A 24,058-nucleotide genomic window follows, 5' to 3' on the forward strand; every position below is an offset into this window, starting at 1 on the left:
CACCACACTTTTACACTGAATGGACGCTGACGTTCCACCTGACGAAGACAACGAGGATTCACAGTAAACCAATAGTGCAAGTTTCAGCGGTTTACGTAGCCATGATTGGTGAATGTGGCTTCGTCTCTAAACAAGATACATGATAAATCTGGAGTCCCCTGTCTTAATACCCATGCACAGAACGATTCTAAAAAACATTTCCATGCAGCTATTGGTGGAGAGAGAGGTGGTAGGGGTGAAACGCATGTCGATGAAGAATGCGTAGGGCACTTGAGTGACTCATGCCACTTCTTCGATTGACACCATAACTAAAAGACAATAAAAAAAATAAGTATCGGGAAGCGGACATTTTCAATGAAGGAAGGAAGCATCCACTTCTGCCCATTAGTACTAGAGGTTTACGGGTTTATTTTGTTACCTGAGTTACGCGGACTATACAATCGTAAGTATGGACGATGGTTTTCTTCAACGCTGCTTTTAACATCGTCTACATATTACCTACGAATGCAGAGCAACGGATGGTGAATGAACGTTGTACTGAGGTGAGGATACATTAATTTGCAGTTTGCTTCACTTTTGCTTACGACGTAAGAGGGGAAAATTAATGTTCATGCTGCTGTTGCCGTGGATCTGCACGTTTGCTCCAGCGCAAGCCTACATTTACGTCGATAGCACATCTACTAATAGTTCATGCAGCTTATATCACACACAAGACAGCCAGAAATGTACTAAGTCCAACCCTAAATATTACGAGATTAATACAGTCAATACTCTTCTACGAAATGAGTTTCACACTCGGTCCTTTTCAGTGGATTCTCCAAAGAAAAATGCTCGCCAAAAATATTCTGTAAATGCATACTGAACACGCCACGCAGAATTCTTCACAAAGGCCGATAGTTTCACACGCGGTTTTCTCTACAACAAACACTCCAACATCTCCCAAACTTCACAGAACTGCCCGTAAATGCATCTGTTTGCTCGGCGATATAAACCGAATGCGAAATAACAGTCACTTTTTCATTTTACAAATAACTTTTTCGGACACGTCTAACATGACCTTCTCGTCCGGCAGCTAGTCCATGACTGTCTGAATGCCGTTGCTTTCAGGGCATATAAACCATTCCAATGTGCGGGAAATACTTTACTCTGGTTGATCAAAACGAACAGCCAATCAGATCAAACTTTGAAGATCATATTCGCGTTTAAACTGCTTTACTCCAGTCAACATTTGCAAATGCATTTACGTCATTTCATGCTGCAAATATTAACAAAATTTTCCACCAAACCAAACCAAAAGAAAAGTAAGAGAAAACTATGCTTGAAATATACTTTAGAACTGAGTATCCTCCTATTATCTTTCTGACTGCCTTATTACAAAAGCAAACACTCGTAGACATACGTCATCCGCCAGTTAGGGGGATTTACAGTTTTCGTGACACCCTGATGGCTTTACACTTGCTAGTTACGTAAGGTGTAATACAACATAGAATTGAAATTTGATGTATGTCCCACATACACACTGACATTCATTCTCATGTACTCTCACACTAACACAAAATATAGATATTAACTTTTAGGTGTTATTTTCTTTCTGAATCAGTGATTTTAGAATGCGCCACAGTGAGCATTCTCACGGTCAGCTACGACGCACACAGCATGCCACATGTCGGCCGCCGCCGAATGCTACTATACTGCAGTCTTCCAAAACAGCTTGCCATAACGTAACAAAACTTACTGCAAAAGTCTGCAGTCACATAATAGCTGTGGCGCTACAGTATCACAGCAACCTAACAAACCATGTTACACAGATGCTAGAAGACGTTCCTCTGCGAACTAGGAGGAATCTGTGAGAAAAACATGATGGCTGTCCAGCCCATACTGCATGAAGTACTGTACAAAGTCTTCACGAATTGTTTCCAAATAGTTGGATTGGACGCAGAGGACCTGTGCCTTGGGCATCTCGTTCCCAAATTTGATCCCTGTAGACCTGTTTTTGCGGGGAAAGTTGAAATACGCTGTCTACAAGGACACACCAACTACACCCCATGATATGCAAAAACATGTTGTTGCAGCCTGCAAGGACATCTCTTCTGTAATGATAGGACGAGTGCAGCAGTCGTTCCATACCAGACTGAAAGCTTATATTGCCGCTGCCGGTGGTCATTTTGAACAAAACCTGTCACGGTCCGTTGTCTAGTTGCTGGTCAGAATCCACAGAATTAGTGTATGCACTTGTGTTATTCTTTAGTGTGTGCTACCACAGGCACATTAGAAGTGGCGGTTTCAGAACTTTTCAAAATACGGCTCTGAACACTATGGGACTTAACAGCTGTGGTCATCAGTCCCCTAGAACTTAGAACTACTTAAACCTAACTAACCTAAGAACATCACACACATCCATGCCCGAGGCAGGATTCGAACCTGCGACCGTAGTAGTCGCGCGGTTCCGGACTGCGCGCCTAGAACCGCGAGACCACCACGGCCGGCTTTTCAAAATACGATATCTCGTAAACGAATCCTACAACAAACACCTCTGACATTCTAATTCACACTACTTTTAGACTTTTAACGTCGACTGGCATTGTTCCAGTTAAAAAAAAGTGTACGTTTTCAGAAAAAACATTTTCTAAGTATTATTATAATCTGTTTACTGGCTAATAGTAAGAGCCCCTGACTACCATTCCATTCTGTGACAACCGCACATCAATAGCACTTTCCATTTCTGCGATATCTGCGGTGCAAGTTTTAGGTGATTCACCCTGTATAACAATCGTCCTGCCCAATGATTGTCTCTGTCATTTAGGCTGGTCGGACATTCAGCTTGCACTTGGGGATGGCTTTAAAGCCGAAATCATGATTGTGTGAAATAAATGAAGACTAATTTACAGTTCAATGATGGAAAATCCTTTCAGGGAACGCCGCGGGTCGGCGGTTACATCTGCGAACCCGTGTACGCGCTCTCCTTTCTCAACGAGTCGAGTTCACTTACTGCCTGGAACAGACTCATGAAGCAAGTGAGCTGCGACGGAGACCACTACTGATTGGCCACGATAACTTGACGATTGCGGAGAAAATCCGTACCGCTGGAAAGATATTCATTTACCTCAGAGCGCTGCCAACATCAAGTTGCCCCTAGGCGCGAAGTATTACGAAAGGCTTGTGTTTACTAGCAAGTAACTTCAGTGAGCACTTGCTGAGGTGTTTACTTTAGAACAATATCATACTCAAGTTTACTTGTTGAAGTCAGTGGGGAAAGCTTATTTCAGGAGCTTTCTGCAAGTACCTGTTGCAGAAGTGGAGTTATTCTTAAAAACCAAAGCAGTCTTCAAAGTTGTTGGATTATTATTAATGAATACAAATATTGGCGAAACACAAAAATAGAAAAAACGTTAGCGGAGTGCATATTTATTTTACCAAGAAACACTACTCAGTTAACTAAAATCAGAGCATTTCACTTAGATCAAAGGCTTTTGGGATTTTATCTGCAAATTTCGAACATCTCTTGTCTATTGTGTAATCAAATATTCGATAAAAGGTTACAAAAATTCGACTCTGTATCTCGCCAAGAGACTGCCTTTTAATTACTCTTAGATTCTCGCAAGCAGTACTTACAACTTCTATCATAAATGTAATGCATTTATGTGTATGGTAACATTAACAAAAAAAATAGATAAAATATAAAGACGTCTATACTGCTACCGGTAAACTCATTTCGTACTTACTTGATGGATTGTGTCAATTATATGTGTTTAAGGATTCAAACGGTACATTTTTTTTTCAGCCCATCCGTGTTTGTGCCACACTCACACTCAAACCAGGAACCTAGTGTGGCACACAGTTTTAGTTTGTTACGAAGTTTCATGCTATAAACTGTTTTCACTAATTTGCAACTTTCTTGAAGTTGACGAAACTACCGGAGGGCGATGGATGGGGGAGTGTTTGCAAATACGCTGGTTCCTAGATTCCTCCCAGTTCTGTGATTGTATAGATGATGCGCCATGCCACAGCAGGAAGTTCGACAGAATATCTAATAAGTATGATCGCAGGATTATAATGTTACAGTAGTTGCGAGTCAAGCAAATAAACAGGTACAATTCAATAAGGAAAACTGAAGGATAATAACCCAGCCGTAAAAGTGCACGTCATGGACAGAATCGCTCAAAGGGCACAAAACAGTCTGTTTACAGTTTTACAACTGCGATCTAAATCCGATGGAACTGCATGGACGAAAACAAAACACAATTTCAGGACGAAAAACGTCACTGGCGACATGTCGAAGGAAAGACTGCAGAATATTGTTAGTGCTGCTTTCCTTTCAGTTATTGCAAAGGAGTGGCAAGATTACTGCAGCTGGAGAAAGACTATTGCATGCGAGATGCAATAATGGAAATGGTCATCTGTTAAGTTATCAATGCCAAACCCTCAAGCTATGATGATGATGCTCTTGAATCAAATACAAATGGCAGTGATCTTTAGTGAACATCATTTGACAGTTCTTTTAGGCAGAGTTAATCACACTTTCTAAACATTACTGCCGTGTTGTATTCAATAAATGCAAAGTGCAAAAACCAGTTTTTGACTTTAGATTCATAGTGTAATAAGTTGTATATTCATCTACTTTCATTTTTCGACATTTGCGATGCATAAATAACACGAAATTCTCAACAAATTAGGTGACTTCCAATCCCACGGAAGTGTCACTTGAGAGAACAATATTTCTGCGAGTGCAGCCGACGCTGCCTTCCTCTCACCGCTCCTCTCCCCTCGGCAGCCGTAATGCTGGGGCACGGCCGTTCCCGACAGCCACCGCGCCAATCGTCAACTTATTGTGGACAAACAGCAGTCGAGTGTGCGAACACACGGAGATGGCGAGTTCGGAGAAGACGCCGCATGACTCGCTGGCGAGTTTAGAGCGACTACACAGAGCTCATTTCTGGTTTCTAGCCTACAGCAGAAGCAACTCATTGATCATTAAATCCCATACAGCTACAAGACTGTGGGGATGGGGACTGCTACGTTTCACACGCCGTTCCACGTATAGTCTGTCTGTAAACTGAAGAGCGAGCAGCGCTTTTGGTGGGGGAAGTGGCCTTTCCCGGAAGAAGGCTGCCACCGGACTGCAGGGGCATCCACAAACTGTTGCCCGTTACCTGTGTAGCGGTGTAGATCGGCGTGCAGTGATATACGTCGTTTCTTTTCGTGTGATGGATAATCGTCTCGCATTGTAAGAAAATGTGCAGAATACGAAGAAGAGGAGGTATTTGCGTAGTAACAAGCGTTCGATCATCTCTACTGTTAGTACAGCGTATGTTAAAGAGGCGACGCAAAAAGAACTGTTGGCTAATATTACTACTCCCAACCAAACGGCTGCAATTTAGGCAAACGTCAGCCTCGCTTAATAGGACGCATAAAGAAGAAAAGCGGAAATAATCCGCATGGTTTACTGGAATCGCCACGAAGGAAATTAATAATTTTGTGAGGAAATCCATCGTTATAGACAGTTTCAAAATCACGTTAAACCTTTGATGCCGATGGAACACTAAATCTCTGTCTCGGTCACTATTCACCTGATTCTAAGACATGTTGCTTAAAACATGTGCACAATAGCTATTGTAAACACTGCTGAAATTTCCTTCGAAACACATACCCCGATTCTGGACTTCCAAGCAGAAAGATTGACATACGAGGTGCGCTTACATATTAACTTTTATTTTTTTGTAAGAACTTTATTTGTTAGTCTACAGCAATGTTTTACTCTTCAAAATATTCCCCATTGCATACTACACACTTATGGCACTGCTTTTCCCAATTCCCGAAACACTTAAGGAACTGTTTCTTCGGGATAGTTTATAGGTCTTCTAACTGCACATTTTTAATCTCATCCATACTTGAAAAACTGCTGCCCTTTAAGACCCACTGAAATGTTTATACCACTTGTATGCCCTTGGTTTACTCATAACAAGTTCACCAAAAGCAATATTCAACATTTCTAAAAATTTCATACATTTTATTCCATTCTTACAACCAAATTTGCTACAGATTCTCTAATCTATTTTTATACAAAACAAATAATCGTTGATGCTACCAAGGCACATGTAATCTTTTTGACAACTGACAACAGAGTAAATAGCCAATATGCATAACATTGTACACATACTTTAGAGACATGTTCACGAAGACAGTGACAAAAAAGTAGTGCAAATCGGACTAACACACAAAATTATAAATTTCTGCTTACTTTTTAAACACTCTTCATGTTGCAAGAATTGTTAAGTTTCAATACAGTCCTTCAAAGAAAACTTCTACCTTTCAGTAGAAACACAAAGAAAGAACTAGCCTTAAATTCTACAGATTGATTGAATTATGTGCGGTTCGTTTAACGAATAGCAGTAGAGGAACATATACCATTTTCACTTGAACAGGCATTCGGTTCTATGTTTGTAGTAGAATCCTAACTTCTGTTCTTGTGTTAATATTATTTACTCTATTGTTGTATTACGAAAGAAGCTGTCGTCTTTTTTATTCCTTACGGTCTTAATGCATTTGTCTAAAAGTAAACGCAGCCGAGACGTATCTGTGTACGGCGTCGCCACAGATTTAAATCGTGCGCCGTGGCAGGGCCGGTACTACGTTGTGAAACAGCTTGTAGAAGCGCCTTGTGACGTAGCTGGGTTGGCAGAGAGGGGACTAGCTTGCTCGCTCTTCAGTTTACCGACAGACTACGGTATAGTCACAGCTAAGTTCGGGCCAGCTGCGGTGCGATGTTGTGCCTGGAATTCCGTCACGCCAGCAACAAGTGTGTGCAACGTTGCGAACGCGGTTTTTCTCATATGGAAGTGCCCACAACGTCGTCACCAAGTAGATGCGGAACAAAGCTTCTTCACGAAAAACGTAGACAATCATGTCATGTAGACAGTGTATACGAGTAATGATTTCAAATGTTCAAATGTGTGTCAATTTCTAAGGGACCAAACTGCTTAGGTCATCTGTCCCTAGATTTACACACTACCTAAGCTAACTTATGCAAGGAACAATACACACACCCATGCCCGAGGGTGGACTCGAGCATCTGGCAGGAGGGGCCACGCAGTCCGTGACATGGCGCCTCGAACCGCACGGCCACTTCGCGCGGCGGGTAATGGTTTGGCGTGATTCCTGTTAAAGATATCAACAACGTTAAAGTATCCAAAATACGGATACGACTACGACATATATACAGGGTGATCAAAAAGTCAGTATAAATTTGAAAACTTAATAAACCACGGAATAATGTAGATAGAGAGGTAAAAATTGACACACATGCTTGGAATGACATGGGGGTTTTATTAGAACAAAAAAAAAAAAAAAAAAAAAAAAAACAAAGTTCACAAAATGTCCGACAGATGGCGCTGGACAGCAAAACCGCTACCGTGACGGGCGAGAGGTACGCCGATATGTTACACAGAATCGCATAATCCCCACCTTGGCTGATAAACACCTGCTGGAACGTACGATGTTTATGCAGGATGGCGCTCCACCCCATATTGCTACACGCCTGAAAGATCTCTTGCGCGCGTTGTTTGGTGATGGTCATGTGCTCAGCCGTCACTTTCGTCATGCTTGGCCTCCCAGGTCCCCAGACCTCAGTCCGTCCGATTATTGGCTTTGGAGTTACCTGAAGTCGCAAGTGTATCGTGGTCGACCGACATCTCTAGGGATGCTGAAAGACAACATCCGACGCCAATGCCTCACCATAACTCCGGATATGCTTTTCAGTGCTGTTCACAACAATACTCCTCGACTACAGCTATTGTTGACGTATTATGGTGGACATATTGAGCATTTCCTGTGAAGAACATCATCTTTGCTTTGTCTTACTTTGTTATGCTAATTATTGTTATTCTGATCAGATGAAGCGCCATCTGTCGGACATTTTTTGAACGTTTGTATTTTTTTGGTTCTAATAAAACCCCATGTCATTCCAAGCATGAGTGTCAATTTGTACCTCTCTATCTACATCATTCCATGATTTATTCAGTTTTCAAATTTATACTGACTTTTTGATCACCCGGTACACACCTCAGAACTTTTGTTTTTAGATTTTGACTTTTACTAGAGTACTGCTGCACCAGTTGATGATGGTCATGGGGCCTAAATTGCAATAGCGCAAATTAATAACTGTTACAGTCAAAGGTGACAATGATGTCATTTGCAAAATTTGACACTCAGTGCATGTATGTTTTCAAATCTGCTACGACTACTATAAAGGGTAAGGTGAAGTTCCGCGTTCTGTTCCAAGACACATCAGGGTTGCCAGACCGACCGCCCTGTCACCCTTCGGCAGTGGCGTCATAGGGTGTGGTATAGAGGAGCCTGTGGTGACCACACCACTCTCCTGGTCGTTGTCGGGCTTATTTCTCAGTTGGCATTAGAGGCCTGTGTCCACCCCCTTACCAGTCCTCCTACCAAGGAAAAATCCCTGCCAGTATCTGGAATCGAACCCGCGTCCCCCACGTGGTAGTCAGCTATGGACACGGGTTAGACTACCTTATCGCTGGCGAGTCGAATTCAGTTTATTTGTTCATTATAAATGTTGATTCCTTTGGTGCCACTTTTCGTTATTTATTTTATTTATACTTTCTATGATTAAATTAAATAAATACGGTATGTAGAGAGTGGGCAGCGTATTCGGGATTTTTCTCTCATTCTAGCCTCTTTCTTAACATCATTTTTGTCTGTTTCTGAGCCGGCTGGAGTGGTCGAGCGCTTCTAAGCGCTTCAGCCTGGAACCGCGCGACAGCTACGGTCGCAGGTTCGAATCCTGCCTCGGGCATGGATGTGTTTGATGTCCTTAGTGTGGTTTCACCGCCAGACACCACACTTGCTAGGTGGTAGTCTTTAAATCGGCCGCGGTCCGTTAGTATACGTCGGACCCGCGTGTCGCCACTATCAGTGATTGCAGACCGAGCGCCGCCACACGGCAGGTCTAGAGAGACTTCCTAGCACTCGCCCCAGTTGTACAGCCGACTTTGCTAGCGATGGTTCACTGACAAATTATGCTCTCAATTGCCGAGACGATAGTTAGCATAGCCTTCAGCTACGTCATTTGCTACGACCTAGCAAGGCGCCATTATCATTTGCTATTTATCTTGTGATGCATGTACCGTCAGACCGATCTTCACCAATTATGGATTAAAGTTAAGTATTCCAGAAGCTACGTACTTTTTTTACTAGACTCAACTCCTTTAACTGTTCCAGACCTCACGCCAGCCTGCGTGAGCTTAAACGCGTGCCTTTCGGCTACCTCACAGTGGCTTGGCTGTCTTGCCAAGTCACAACACTTAGGTTAGTTAGGTTTAAGTAGTTCTAGGTTCTAGGGGACTGATGACCTCAGATGTTAAGTCCCATAGTGCTCAGAGCCATTTTTGTCTGTTTCTGTACTCTGATTATTGTGGAGATACAAAATCGATCTTTTATCTCTCCAGTCTATTCTAATATCATTCACTTCCCTTGGACATCTACTGTGTGAAGCAGCGTACTAGCGCTTCATCCCCGTCGTGGATCTTCTTTACCGAAACATCTGCTCTCCGTGATGCTGTGTTACGGTACGTGTAGGCCATTAGCTGTCAAAACCAATTGCAAAATAAGTTATACAGCCTACTAGTATGGTGCTAAAAATGGCAAACTGACTCTAAATACTGAAAAATGAGAAGTCATCCACACAGTACTAAAAGGGGTCCGATAAATTTCGGTTACACGATAAGTAACACGAATCTAAAGGCTGTAAACGCAACTAAATTAATATAAATTGGAACTATCACATAAATCATGTACTGGGGAAAGCAAACCAAACACTGCGATTTGTTAGAGAACACGTAGAAAATGCAATAGGTCTACTAAAGAGACTGGTTAGACTATACTTGTTCGCCCTCTTATGGAGTATTGCTGTGGGATCCGCATCTGTTATAACTGACAGAGGACATCGAAAATTTTAAAGAAGTGCAGCTCATTTTGTATTATCGTGAAATACGGGAGAGAGTGCCACGAATACGGTACGCAAATTGCCGTTACAAAAACTAAAAGAAAGGCGTTTTTCTATGCCGCGAGATGTCTTCACGATGCTTCAGTCTCCACCTTTCCAGTCTAAATGCGAAAATATTGTATTGACGCCCACCTACAAAGGGATAAATGATCATTGTACTACAATAAGAGAAATCAGAGCTCGTGCAGAGAGATTTGTTCGAGAGTGGAACGGTAGAGAAACACTGTGGAAGCAATTCGATGAACCCTGTGCCAGGCACTTAATCGCGAATTGCAGAGTGATCAAGTGAATATACATTAATGATTATAAAGAATCCGCCTCGATTGCAAATAGAAACCGGATGTTGACCTAGGTTTCGGCGCGGATAACCACGCCTTCTTCGGAACACCCTAAAACAACAAACTGCCTAAAGAGGCATGGTCCAACATTAATACAAAACGCCAAAAAGGGCAAAAGACTCGCATACAATGTAAAATAAACGGTACGTGTATACCACGTCAATAGCTGTACTTAGCTCAAACGTCAGAAGCGTGCTCCCTCACCCCAGCCAACTTTATGTGGGCTGTGGGCTCTTAGGTAAAGTTCTGAATATACATTGATCAACCAGAGCATTACGACCACCGAGCTACAATCGATATAAACCGGTGCAGGAGATAGCAGCGTCATCTGGCGAGGGATAACGGCTAGTCAGATACGCTCACGCTGGATGTTGTGTCAGTGAGCGTGCTGTCCCTGTGTAAAATAGTGAAGGCGCGCGATCTACTTAAGTTTGACCGAGAGCGGGCTATGAAGGCCTGGAGGCTCAACACCAGCATTTGAGAAACTGTGCAACGTGTCGGGTGTTCGAAGTGTGCTGCGATAAGTGTTTTTAACAGTTACCGAAAGCAACGTGAAACCACGACCAGACGTCGTGGGATTGGGCAGCCATATCTCACGAGAGATGTCGGACATCATAGGGCGGGAAGAATGGTAAATCAGGACAGGTGGCGAACCGTGCCGGAACTACCATTAGACTTCAACATGTGGCAGAGTAAAAGTGTGTCTGAACACACAGTGCACCGAACATTCCTAACGAAGGGGTCTCCACAGCCGACGACCCATGCATGTGCCAATGTTAACACCACGACATCGGCAACTACGACTGAAATGGGTAAGTGAGCATCGGCACTGGACGTTGGTACAGTGGAAGTGCGCTGCATGGTCTGATGAACCCGATACCTTCTTCATCATACCGATGGGAGGACACAAACCCGTCGTCTTCCAGAGCTACAGTTCCTTGACACCTGTACCACGGGACGGAGAAAAAGTTGGTGGCGGCTCCATTATGCTCTGGGCTCTGAGGAACATACGCGTGGGCGTCCATGGGTCCAGTGGAGCTCGTGCAAGGCACCATCACGGCCAAGCAGTATTGTACACTGGTTGCAGACTACGTACACCCCATGTTTCCCAACGGCTGTAGCATTTTTCTACGAGATAATGCGCCATGTCACAACCCCGCCAGGGGTGTGATGGAGTGGTTCGAGGGACAGAGTGGCGAGTTTTACGAGATAATGCGCCATGTCACAACCCCGCCAGGAGTGTGATGTAGTGGTTCGAGGGACACAGTGGCGAGTTTTAATTGATGTGTTGGCTTCCCAACTCGCCAGATCTGAACCCATTCGAATACCTCTATGATGTGATTGAAAGTGGCGTCGCAGCTTTTCACCCCTCCCTCTCGCTTCCAGCGACCTATCAAAGGCATTTCCAGAATGATATTTTCACTCTGCAGCGGAGTCTCGGTCGGGTACACAGTTTTAATCTGCCAGGAAGTTTCATATCAAAGGCATCATTGCTTCCGTGCCACGACGCGTTACATCTGTTATCCGTGCCAAAGGTGGAAGTACTGACTGCTAGGTAGATGGTCACATGTTGTGCCTGATCAGTGTAGATGTAGATGTAGCGATTGCTACGCCGATATGAACCCAGCTGCTTCCTTATAATGTTTGTATGTACATCTGTTTGTGTATTGCTTAGCTAACCAACCTGATGACGTAGCTAGGATGATAGCACCGTCGTTTCTTTGTCCGAGAACCAGTGACAAAAGGCAGTAACGGCGTACGCTACAGCACTCTTTCAAGCGGAGTTAGCGCATACGCAGCGCGTCTGTACGATAGTCTTGCGTAGCGATATTGTTTTGCGTAGCACAGCAATTAAAAATACATCTTCATCTTTGTTCATAAACGCTTTTCGCATTCTATCCCTGTCACAATATTTATTCGCAGCGTAATGTACATGAATTAATGTTTCGTCTGAATATACAACGAACCCGTTTAATTCTGATCCTTCATTTGTTCATCAATGTCTGCCTTTTTAGAAATCATGTATCCTCCTTCACATACGGTGACCGATTTATTCGGACAAATTATTTAAACTAAATATCATTAATAGACCGATTATTTTCAGCGTCCTTGCTAGCTTTGAAGTCCATTTCCAAGAGATAAAAGCTGTGGTTATTTCAAAGTTAGTATTTCGTTTATTTTTTCTAATATCACATTAATTTATGACATAAACATAAAGTTACCATATCGTCAACGGGGTGTTTATTTCGAGCACTTACTTCTAAAGTTTTGGGGGAAGATACATGAATCCTGCAGTGCTCAGTGTCATGTCCATCCAGAAATTACCGTAAGTCAAAACCAAAAAGTTGTTAACGATCTGTTTTTCGACCTTAAAAGCAAATCAGATTGTAAATATCTTTAATTACAGCCCACAAATGGTGCTTTACGTCAATAAAGCGAAACGCGTCTGGCGATAAAAACACGCATTTTCTTGTAGTTACAACGAAGGAACGAAGTACCCTCAGGAAATACCCTCAGGAATTTACACACTGTCAGCTTATCCAAGCTTGTGAGTTCCATCACTTTTTCCGTCTGCACCGTCACGAGTTACGCTTTCGCATCGCCAATAAATGTAATTACGTCAACAGCAAGCCTTCGAAGCTGGCCGCGAAACATTTTCCGCGATTACTTGCCGTGCTCGTGTTGCTATGTAAGACCTGCGCACCATTTTGAACTGGAGAGGGAATTTGCCTGGTCATACACTGACTCATAAAAGGCATACAGATATCCCTATGTAATATGTAACAAACCAGTAGATGTAATGAGACGCGGAGCCGCCAATATAAAAGGATGCGAACAGTATTGTGTTATCCGTAGAGAAGTTATAACAGCAGGCTGGGTCGGTCAGGACAGCTCAGTGACTTCGAAAGTGGATTAGTCATTGGATGTCACTTGAGTAAGAAATCCATGAGGGACACTTCAACCTTTTTAAAACTGAAAAAGTCGACTGCTGGAGATGCAACTGAGTAGTGGAAACGCGAAGCAACAACCACAGCTAAACTAAGTCCTGGCAGTACAACGAAAAACCAACTGAAGTTGCAAACTTCAGCCGGCCGGGGTGGCCGAGCGGTTGTAGGCGCTCCAGTCTGGAATCGCGCCACCGCTACGGTCGCAGGTTCGAATACTGCCTCGGCCATGGATGTGTGTGATGTCCTTAGGTTAGTTAGGCTTAAGTAGTTCTAAGTTCTAGGGGACTGATGACTTCAGAAGTTAAGTTGCATAGTGCTCAGAGCCATTTGAACTATTTGCAAACTTCACTTTCTTTAATAATTTGAAAACTAGTCATCGAGTAAATAAGGAAAGAGAAATTTGCCACTTTGGCTGGTTTATCTTTGTACTGATTAACAGAAGTCGCTGATCTGCAATTATTCCAGCATGCTGGAAGTTCGTCAGGTCCAGCCAAACCGACGGAGATGGACCGACGAGCACTGCGGAGGGTGGCTTGTAAAAAATCGCATGAAATCAATGGGAGGAATCATTGGTGAGTTACAAAGTGGTAGCAGCAGTTCAGCCTGGACAGTGACTGTGCTAGGGATTTATAAGCAATGGGGTACAGTGGTCGATCAGCTCCTGATATCCATACATTTGTGTAGTCAGTGCTAAGCGACACTGGAGGTGGTGTAAAGAAAGGCGCCACAGGACACTGGATGACTGGAAACGAGTGATCTGGAGTGATGAATCACGCAGTGCCCTGTGCCAATCCGATGGAAGGGTTTGGGTTTGGCAAATGCCAGGACAACATTGCTTGCCATCATGTGAATTGTCAACAGTGAAGCACAGCGGATGTTCTGTTACGGTGTGTGGGTGATTTTCGTGGTTAGGGTGTGGTCTTCTTATCGTGCTTAAGAAAACGCTAAATGCGGAAGGATATGAACACATTTTATTGAATTGTGTACTGCGTACTGTAGAGGAACAGTTCGGAGACAATGATGGTTTCTATCAGCATGACAATGTATCCGGTCATAAAGCAGCGTCTGTGAGGCACTTACTTGTGGACGACAGTATTTCTGAAATGGACTCGCGTGCGCCGAGTCCCGAGCTGAATCCATGAGAATGTCTTTGGGTTGAGCTAGAACGTCGACTTGGCTCCGGACCTCACCGTTCAACTCCAATATCTTTTCTATGGTTTAGGCTCTTGAGGAAGAATAGGCTGCCATTCCTCCACAGACATTCACACACCTCGCTGAAAGTATCCCCAGCAGAGATGAAGTCGTCATAAAGGCGCCGGGTGGACACACCCCATATTAATGCCCAGAGGTCCACTAATAAATGTTCGGTTACCTGCGATCAGATAGTGTACAATCAAGTTAGTTACCGCTGAGGGCGGGTCACTCTTCGCTTTGTCGAATAAAACGTATTTATTTACAGTAAACAATAAATTCTGCGAAATGTTTGACGTGTATGGAAGTTATGGAAGTGCTCCCAATTTTTGTTTTTTTGTTTTGTTTTGTTTTTTGAGGAAGAGGGACAGCTATGGCCTTATTTGACTTCAAAACTCTGACGAGGGAAGTCTCTCCGTTCGAACGGAAACTCGGTGCCCTGATTGTATTTAGAAACTGTAAATACCACTTTTATTAGGATACTGAAAGCATTCGATTGCGTTACTTTAATTTACCGACTATCAGGCATCGGCTTTTTGTAATTTACGTGAGCTTCCTCAACAAAATACGTAAAACAGTATGCAGAATCACAACTGGCACGCCTGGCGAAAGCAATATCTGGACAATCATCGGAATCACATTCTTGCAAAATCAAATGACACTTGAGTCACATTGTTGAATGGAGCAACATGTGCGGGAGTACTGCACCCAGTCGTTTCCCAGGAAATTGAAGCATAAGCTGATATATTGAAGCAGACAACTGGTGGTGAGCAACAGAATGCATTTTTGTTATGCAAATTCTGTTTCATAATATGCTGTCGAAGTCACTGCTGAGAGTCCTCGTAGAGCCTTTTGGCATTCTTGCTTACATTTCATATTGTCGGAAGAAATATACATCCAAAGGCTGCATGTATTTTCTTGTTTCTGGCGGGGTGATCACGCATCCAATGCCTTTACCCGCAAACGAATCATTTACTGTTACTGTGTACTTATGAGCATTCCACAAATCACAAAGCGCGTACACACTTCGTTATTTGCGACATTGTCGTTATTAAATTCACGACAAAGGATTTTAAATGGTCATTTGACATTTTCCCATTTGTGCTAGCCTGCAAATGCACGTTTTGTGGAAGGCTGTCTTCAATGCCCTTTTTAACTTTCGGGGCGAACGTTTTTTCCTGAAGAGAAACATAAAGTTTATTTGTTAGATGTCCATTCACTGAAAGCTCAAGATCTATCTTGTAACTACGAATTTTACTATGTGCAGACTGGACCCCGCCCCCTCTCTTTTAGGTAGTTCATAATTAAATCCACTTTAATCCATGTTCCAAATGCAGTGTGGCTGTATTTGAAAATTTGCAGTTTTCTGGTTCACTTCTTCAACAAAACAGGAAATAGACTGGCGAATAGTTTCGCTTCCTGTACATCTCTGGCTGTCATGAAAGCACTGATTTGTCTGCAGCACATTCTGTATTCTTTCTGAAGACGTGCCGTGAAAGCTGCAGAACATTTAAACTTTGTGTTTTCAATTTCTCTTGCTTTTTGCATTGCCCCAAACTTCAGGTGCTGCTAATGAACACATTTTCCTTCATTCCTTGCTATGTCAAATTGGGACAGAATGTGTTGTTTCACCTCCAGTACTTTGATTGCCTTGTTTCCTCGAAATGGATGTTCGTTTCGTCTTTTCTTCTCCACGTAATCAAGTATTACTTTGATGTTCGATGTGCTTTTTATAGATTGACGTCTCTTCAGTTAGCAAGCTGTAGGTCGTAACATTACCTAGAGATGTTTGATAATCATCATAAATACCTTCAAGAAGCTCTTCCAAAATTTTTGATTAAATGGTAACAATACTGGATTTCCTTTGTGGTGAAGGTTTATAGCCACCATAACTATCAGCTTCTCTTTGAAGAGTACTGTTTCCGCCACTATCACTACGATTACAATCTAGAACACTATTAATCGGGTTATCGTCTATAAAGTCATTTTCTTCATCCATTATCCTGTCAAATGTAGCTTCAATGAAGCAGTCAAATGAATATTCATGTTTCTGAATAATCAGATCTTCCAAAATGTTTCGAAAGTGTCACTGTCCTACCCTATCCCGTATTCCGTTGGATAACGCCTTCTTAACGTGGATGACACATAATGTTTTCGTTCATTTTTACTGTATATGTTTGACAATACTGACACATGTGTACTAAACTCACCAACTATTCGCTGGATAACTGACTGATTAGATTAGATTAGATTCACTTTTATTCCAATTGATCCGTAGTGAGGAGGTCCTCCAGGATGTGGAACATGTCAGAAAAACAACAATACATGTCAAATATTTACAACTAAAACAAATAAGGTAATGTACCATTCCACAGGTCCCAAGTGGAATGATCGTCATTTTTTAATGAACCCTATATGAAAGAGTCATTTTACAAATACTAATGCACAGAATCTAAAATAAAAAAGTTTTTTATTTATTTATAAGGTAATAAACATGTAATACAACAACTATAATACTTATTTACAATGAACACATTATTGCACTGAAATGGTGCAGAAGTTTGATTGTACTTACACACTCACACACACACACACACACACACACACACACACACACACATACACACTTATTTACAATGAACACATTACTGCACTGAAATTGTGCAGAAGTTATATTGTATTTATATATATACACACACAAATCAGTTGGTTCTACTGAGAAATTCATCAATGGAGTAGAAGGAGTTGGCCATCAATAAATCCTTTAGGTTTCCCTTAAACTGAATTTCATTAGTTGTTAAGCTTTTTATGGCTGCTGGCAATGTGTGTTCCTGAATAATGCACACCTTTTCGTACAAGACTAAGTGACTTTAAATCCTTGTGAAGATTATCCTTATTTCTAGTATCGATTCCATGAATTGAGCTGTTGGTTTGAAAAAGTGATATATTTTTAATGACAAATTTCATTAAGGAATAAATATATTGGGAAGCAGTAGTTAGTATCCCTAGTTCCCTAAACAGGCTTAACACCAAATATAAATCTTACTGCACGTTTTTGTGTCCAGAAAACTTTAGATTGGCTTGATGAATTACCCCAAAAAATAATCCCATATGACGTTATGGAATGAAAGTAAGCATAATATGCCAGCTTTTTCATTTTTGTATTCCCTATGACTGACAAAATTCGCATTGCAAACAGAGATTTGTTAAGACGCTTCAGCAGTTCTGTGGTGTGCTCCTCCCAGTTGAATTTATTATCAAGCTGTAATCCCAAGAATTTAACGATGCCCACTTCTTCTATCTTCTTGTCATTGTATGCTAGACATATACTCGTGGGACACCCCTTAAAAGTTCTGAACTGCATGTAGTGTGGTTTTCAAAGTTTGGTGACAAAAGAATTGGCTAGGAACCAGTGATTAATGCCCACAAATATTTTATTAGCTGATCTTTCTAAGACTACACTTGATTTGCTATTTATTGCAATGTTTGTATCATCGGCAAACAAAACTAACTTGGCATCTGGTAATGTTACTGACGAAAGGTCCTTGACATACACAAGAAAAAGTAAAGGCCCCAAAATGAACCCCACATGTAATTAGTTCCCAGTTGGATGATGCCTGATAGCTTGATACATGTTTCTTTCGTAATACCACCCTTTGTTTCCTGCCAGAGATATAAGATTTGAACCATTTTGCAGCATTTCCTGTTACACTACAATATTCTAATTTACTTACAAGGATATTGTGATTTACACAGTCAAATGCCTTTGACAGATCACAAAATATACCAGTTGCCTGCAGTTTTTTGTCTAATGAATTAAGCACATTTTCATTGTAAGTGTAGATAGCCTTCTCAATATCAGAACCTTTTAGAAATCCAAACTGTGACTTTGACAGTATGTTATTTGAGATAAGATGGTTATAAGGCCGCCTGTACATTGCTTTTTCTAAAATTTTTGAGAATGTTGTCAACAGTGAAATTGGACGGAAATTTGATGCTATTTCTTTATCTCCCTTTTTAAACAGTGACTTAACTTCAGCATATTTCAACCATTCAGGAAATATTCCACTGATAAACGACTGGTTACACAGATAGCTTAATGTGTTACTTAGCTCAGAATCACATTCTTTAGTTAACTTTGTTGATATTTCATCATACCCAGTAGATGTTTTTGATTTTAAAGATTTTATGATGGACATTATTTCTGTTGGGGTAGTCAGGGTCAAATTCATATTATGGAAGTTACTTGAAATGTCTGGTCTGAGGTATTCCATAGCAGCATCTGCCGAACCTGACAACCCCCTCTTTTCAGTAACAGTTATAAAATGCTTGTTAAAAAGTTCTGCTACACTATACACATTTGTCACCAATGTATCATTTACTCTTGATGCTATTTGTTCCTCTTCATGTCTGGTTCTACCGGTCTCCTCCTTCACTATATCCCATATTGTCTTTATTTTGTTATCTGATATGACTATCTTTTCCTTGTAATATATTTGCTTTGATGTCCATATTACAGTCTTTAATATTTTGCAGTATTTCTTATAATGTGCTATAGCATCAATGTCGGAACTGTTTCGGATTGATAGATACAGTTTTCTTTTTGTTTTACAAGATACCCCTATTCCTTGAGTAATCCATGGCTTCTTTGTAGACTTTGCTCTAACCTTGGTAAGTTTTGGGGGAAAACAGTGTTCGAATAAGGTAAGCATTTATTAGCAAAAGTGTTATATTTGTCATTCATGCCATGAGCACTGTAAACATCATTACAGTGAATGTCTCGGAGGAGTGTCCTAAAGTAATCAATTTTTGGCTTATTGATTACACTCTTGAGCTCAGATTTTACAGATTTTATATCCTGTTCAGTATTAACATTTAACAGAAGTAACTGCATGTCATGGTCTGAGATGGCCATTGACTATTGGTTTTGTAATATAATTTTGTTCATTGGACTTTTCTATGAAGATATTATCAGTGGCTGTTTGTGAGCAAGTGGCTACCCTAGTGGGGAACTTTACAGTGGGAATTAAGTTGAATGATAGTGTTACTAATTCAAGTAAGTTCTTATTGGGAGAGTCTTTAAGGAAATCTACATTGAAATCACCAGACACCACTATTTATTTGTTTTTGGTTGTTAAATGGCCAAGTACAGCTTCAAGGTGGTTTACAAACAGATTAAAGTTACCTGCAGGTGCTCGATATACACTTAATATTATGATGGACTTTTTGTGAAATTCTAGTTCTGTTGCACATGTTTCCATATGCTGTTCTAGGCAAAATTTATGAATGTCTATGTTCTTAAATTTATGACAGTTCCTGTTGAATGTGGCAACTCCTCCTTTCTCCATTTCTGATCTACAAAAGTGGGATGCTAACCTAAACCCTGTAACACTTAAAAGTTCTATACCAGTGGTCACATGATTTTCAGAGAGGCAGATTATGGCAGCTGGGTTTGAAGACTCTAATTCATCTATGCAGATAGTTAATTCATTAATTTTATTTCCCAGTCCTCGAATATTTTGATGCAATACAGATAGCTGAAATTTCACATTGACTGAGTTAAAATTGGGTAGAGTTGAAATATCTTCTGACTGTTGAAAATTTTTAACCAATAGCTGTTTATGCTGATGTAATAAGCTGGAATTATGTTTTTTTGTTTTCTTTCTCAAACTGAAGGTTTGTCTCAGTTCTAACCTGTCTTAAAATTTGCTTTCTTTCTGTCCTCCCTACCCTAAAAAAGGGTCTTTTCTGAACCCTATAACCACTGGTATTTTACCACTCATGACAGTGCCTCCCCCCTTTAACTTTCCTGCTATTTCCCCAACCAGTTTACCCTTCCTGTTGAGGTGAAGGCCATGTCTAGTATAATCTCACCTACTGAGAGAATCAACAGGAACCACACCAATGTGTGACCCTGCACCCGACATAAGCAGCCGTTCCAGCTCCAAATTAACTCTCTTGACAGAAGAGTTCAAATGAGGTCGGCCATGGAGCCCAAGAACAGATACAAATTCAACACTTGTATGCTTCGATGCTGATGCAATCTTTGCCAGGACACACTCTATACTGTACCCAGGATCTCTGTCAATACTGTTACCTGCCCCACCCGCGATATCCACGGTGTCTTCCTTAGTGAAATCTTTGCAAAGTGATCCTAAATCCTCGGTCACCTGCTCCAGACCAGCACTAGGTTTAAAAGAATTGGTGACCTGGTGTTCTGATCCTAGTTCATCCTGCAAAAGTTGGCCAACACTTCTTCCATGGGAACTACCTAATAACAACACTGTCTTTCTCTTTACTGATTTCACTACATTCTTACTTTTCAATTTGCTGCTGAAAGTTTGTTGTGCCCTGTCTACACCTGTAACTGCTTGAGGCTCACCAGCTTCTAACTGAAGCAACAGGTCAAATCTATTTTCGACATTCTCCATGAAGCTGTCACACAAAGTTCTAGGCCTGTTCCTCCTGTTGCCTGTTGCCACTTCCCACCTCTCTTTACCCTTCTCCCTCCTTAACCTGTCAAGATCTCCCTTGGCATTATCTAAATCAACCTGAAGGGCGACAATTTTCCCCTCCTGTTCTAGTACCTTCCTATCTCTACTACAAATCCTGCAAAACCACTGATGAGTCTCATTTACTTCCCCTATTCCCACGCCACTACAGTCACCCATATGGAAAAAGCTACAGCACCCATCACACCAAAGCCCCGACCCAACAATTCTACGGCAAGTCAAGCACGTAATAGTTTATTAAGTATAAGCCAGTTAAATTACAGATAAACACGAAAATATGATTACACAAATTTGGCCTATACGCAACTGTGTGTAAACAGAAACAACAGTGCAAAGTTTCTGAAACAACAACTTAAACTTTACGCTACTTTCCGGAAATGCTAGTTAAATAATGAAGAGGAACGCTAAGTTAAATTTCTGGAGAGAGCAAGGAACAACTAAACGAAATTCTATAGATTTGCTGCAGCAGAACGTAAACAGAAAATACGACTGTACGATCTTTTCGCGTTTTGTGCTATATTACGTAAAGAAAAATGAAACCTTTAATGGTACACTTAAAAGGCACACTAATAAACCTATTTACCATGTAATCAGTACTAATCTATATGTTTTATAATCTAAAATGACTTATCTTTACGAGAACACCAAAACTCGCGCTAGTCGCCTGGTTGCAGGGCTGCCAACCTCCCTGACTGGCATGTCAGCCCCACCCTCCAAGACTGCAAGTGCTGTGTACAAAACCAAGAGCAACACAATGACACGCGGTCGCGCTAGTCGCCTGGTTGCAGGGCTGCCAACCTCCCTGACTGGCATGTCAGCCCCACCCTCCAAGACTGCAAGTGCTGTGTACAAAACCAAGAGCAACACAATGACACGCGGTCGCAGACATGGTTAGAAATGTGAAATGGCAAATGTTTAGACAAAAAATTTCCCTTCGCGCCGAAAAGCGGTACTTGTCAGCCCCGTTCGCGTGGAAGTGTCGAGAGTAGAGCTAATGGTAATGCACGCCGCGGACATTTGTAGCAAAGCGAGCGCGGCTGACGAGTTTTAGCGCTGTGTGTCGGCCGCAGGTGGCGCACATGGCACATGGCACATGGCATGTGGCACGGCGCACAACGCTGATGAGCGCCGCTAATGAATCAGCCGGCCGGCCGTAACGAGGGACGGGCAGGCGACGCGCGCCGCCTGGGTCTGCTTCTCACTCCTCCCCCCCCCCCTCCCTCCTCAACCCATCAGTATGTCTGCGTGGCCCACTAAAAAGTCGATACACGGCGGAATGACGCCGCCCCAAGAAACACGGCACAACTCTGCCTCACTCCGGAACATGGCTTGCTGGGCGTTTCATTCCTGGTTATCGACTTACACTTCACCTTCATCATCCGTACATCCAATGACCACTGACGGAAACAACATAGAGGGCCACGACACAGATTAAAAGACAGTGTGAAAAGGATATCACTGATAAGGCTCGCTCATGGCATTGCTATCCTCAGTGTAAGTGAAACACTGCAGGATTTGTTGAATGAAATAACCAGTCTAATGAGCACGTATTATGGCTTGAGAGTTAACAAAATGGTTCAAATGGCTCTGAGCACTATGGAACTTCTGAGGTCATCAGTCGCCTAGAACTTAGAACTACTTAAACCTAACTAACCTAAGGACATCACGCACAAATATGGCCGAGGCAGGATTCGAACCTGCCACCGTAGCGGTCGCGCGGTTCCAGACTGTAGCGCCTAGAACCGCTCGGCCACTCCGGCCGGCGAGACTTCACAGAAAGGAAAAATTATGAGGAGTACCAGAAATAAGATTAGCGATAAGCTTAACATCAAAATCAGTAAACGAAGCGTTGGAATTCTGTCATCATGGAAACAAAGTAATACGTGGCGGAGTAAACATGCAAGGCATAAAAAGCAGACTAGCATAGACAAAGAAAGCGTTTCTGGCCAAAAGACGTGTATTACTTGTCTACTGCTATGTGTATTCTACTTATCATCCCTAAAAAATTGACAGTTTCTTTCGATATGCTGTTGTTAATTCTTCTCTACCTTGGTACCGTCTAAATTTATATATTTTCCCAGTTTTTTTTTTTTTTTTTTTTTCTTTTTTTTTTTTTTTTACTGTAGAAACTGGCAAATTCTGCCTTAAACCACTCTCCCACTTCATTAGTCACACCATATGTGTTGCCAAATCTGTAATCATGCAACGGATTCTTCAAATCTGGGAACAAGAGAAGTTACTTGGTACGACAGCGGAAGAATAAGGCGGATACCGCAAGATCTCAAAGCCACATGCTATCGTTTTGTCAACTGCAACTTGAGATGAATGGGCTAGTGCGTTGTAAGTCAAAAAACGAACGCCTCTGGAGAACACATTCAGCTGTCCCTTATATACGCGAATGTCCTTCCATTTAACATTCAACAACGAGAACTGGTACTTTTTGCGGATATACCAGTGGTCATAAATGCTTTTAGAGAGAAAAAAAAAGCTGATGAGACTGGTAATGACGTTTATCGAAGAACTATTAAGTGGTAAACAGACTATCTCTACATTCTGAGTAAACACACTATATTCATTTCAGTACAACAAATAGAGCAGTACCACTAACTGATATGGCACATGAATAGGAGTCAGTAAATAGGGCAGAATTCTCGAAACGTCTTTTTTTGTGGTGAAAGCTTGAACTGGAAAAAGGACATTACTGAGCCTCTCAGACAGTTAAGTTTAGCTACCTTTGCTCTTCGTATTATTACTATCTTGCAAACAAAACGAATCGACATCTTGACAACTCTGCATATTTCCACTCAGTAATGTCTCATTGTATAATTTCCTTGGGTTATTCATCACTTAGAGAGGAAGTATTCATTGCAGAAGAGCGATCAGTATGAATAGTACGTGGTGTTCACCAATGGCCGTCGTGTATGTACTTCTTCAAGGAACTGGGCATTTTAACTAAACCATCCCTATACATACACTCCTGGAAATGGAAAAAAGAACACATTGACACCGGTGTGTCAGACCCACCATACTTGCTCCAGACACTGCGAG

Source organism: Schistocerca piceifrons, chromosome 7 (genome assembly GCF_021461385.2).
Source record: "Schistocerca piceifrons isolate TAMUIC-IGC-003096 chromosome 7, iqSchPice1.1, whole genome shotgun sequence".
NCBI lineage: Eukaryota > Metazoa > Arthropoda > Insecta > Orthoptera > Acrididae > Schistocerca > Schistocerca piceifrons.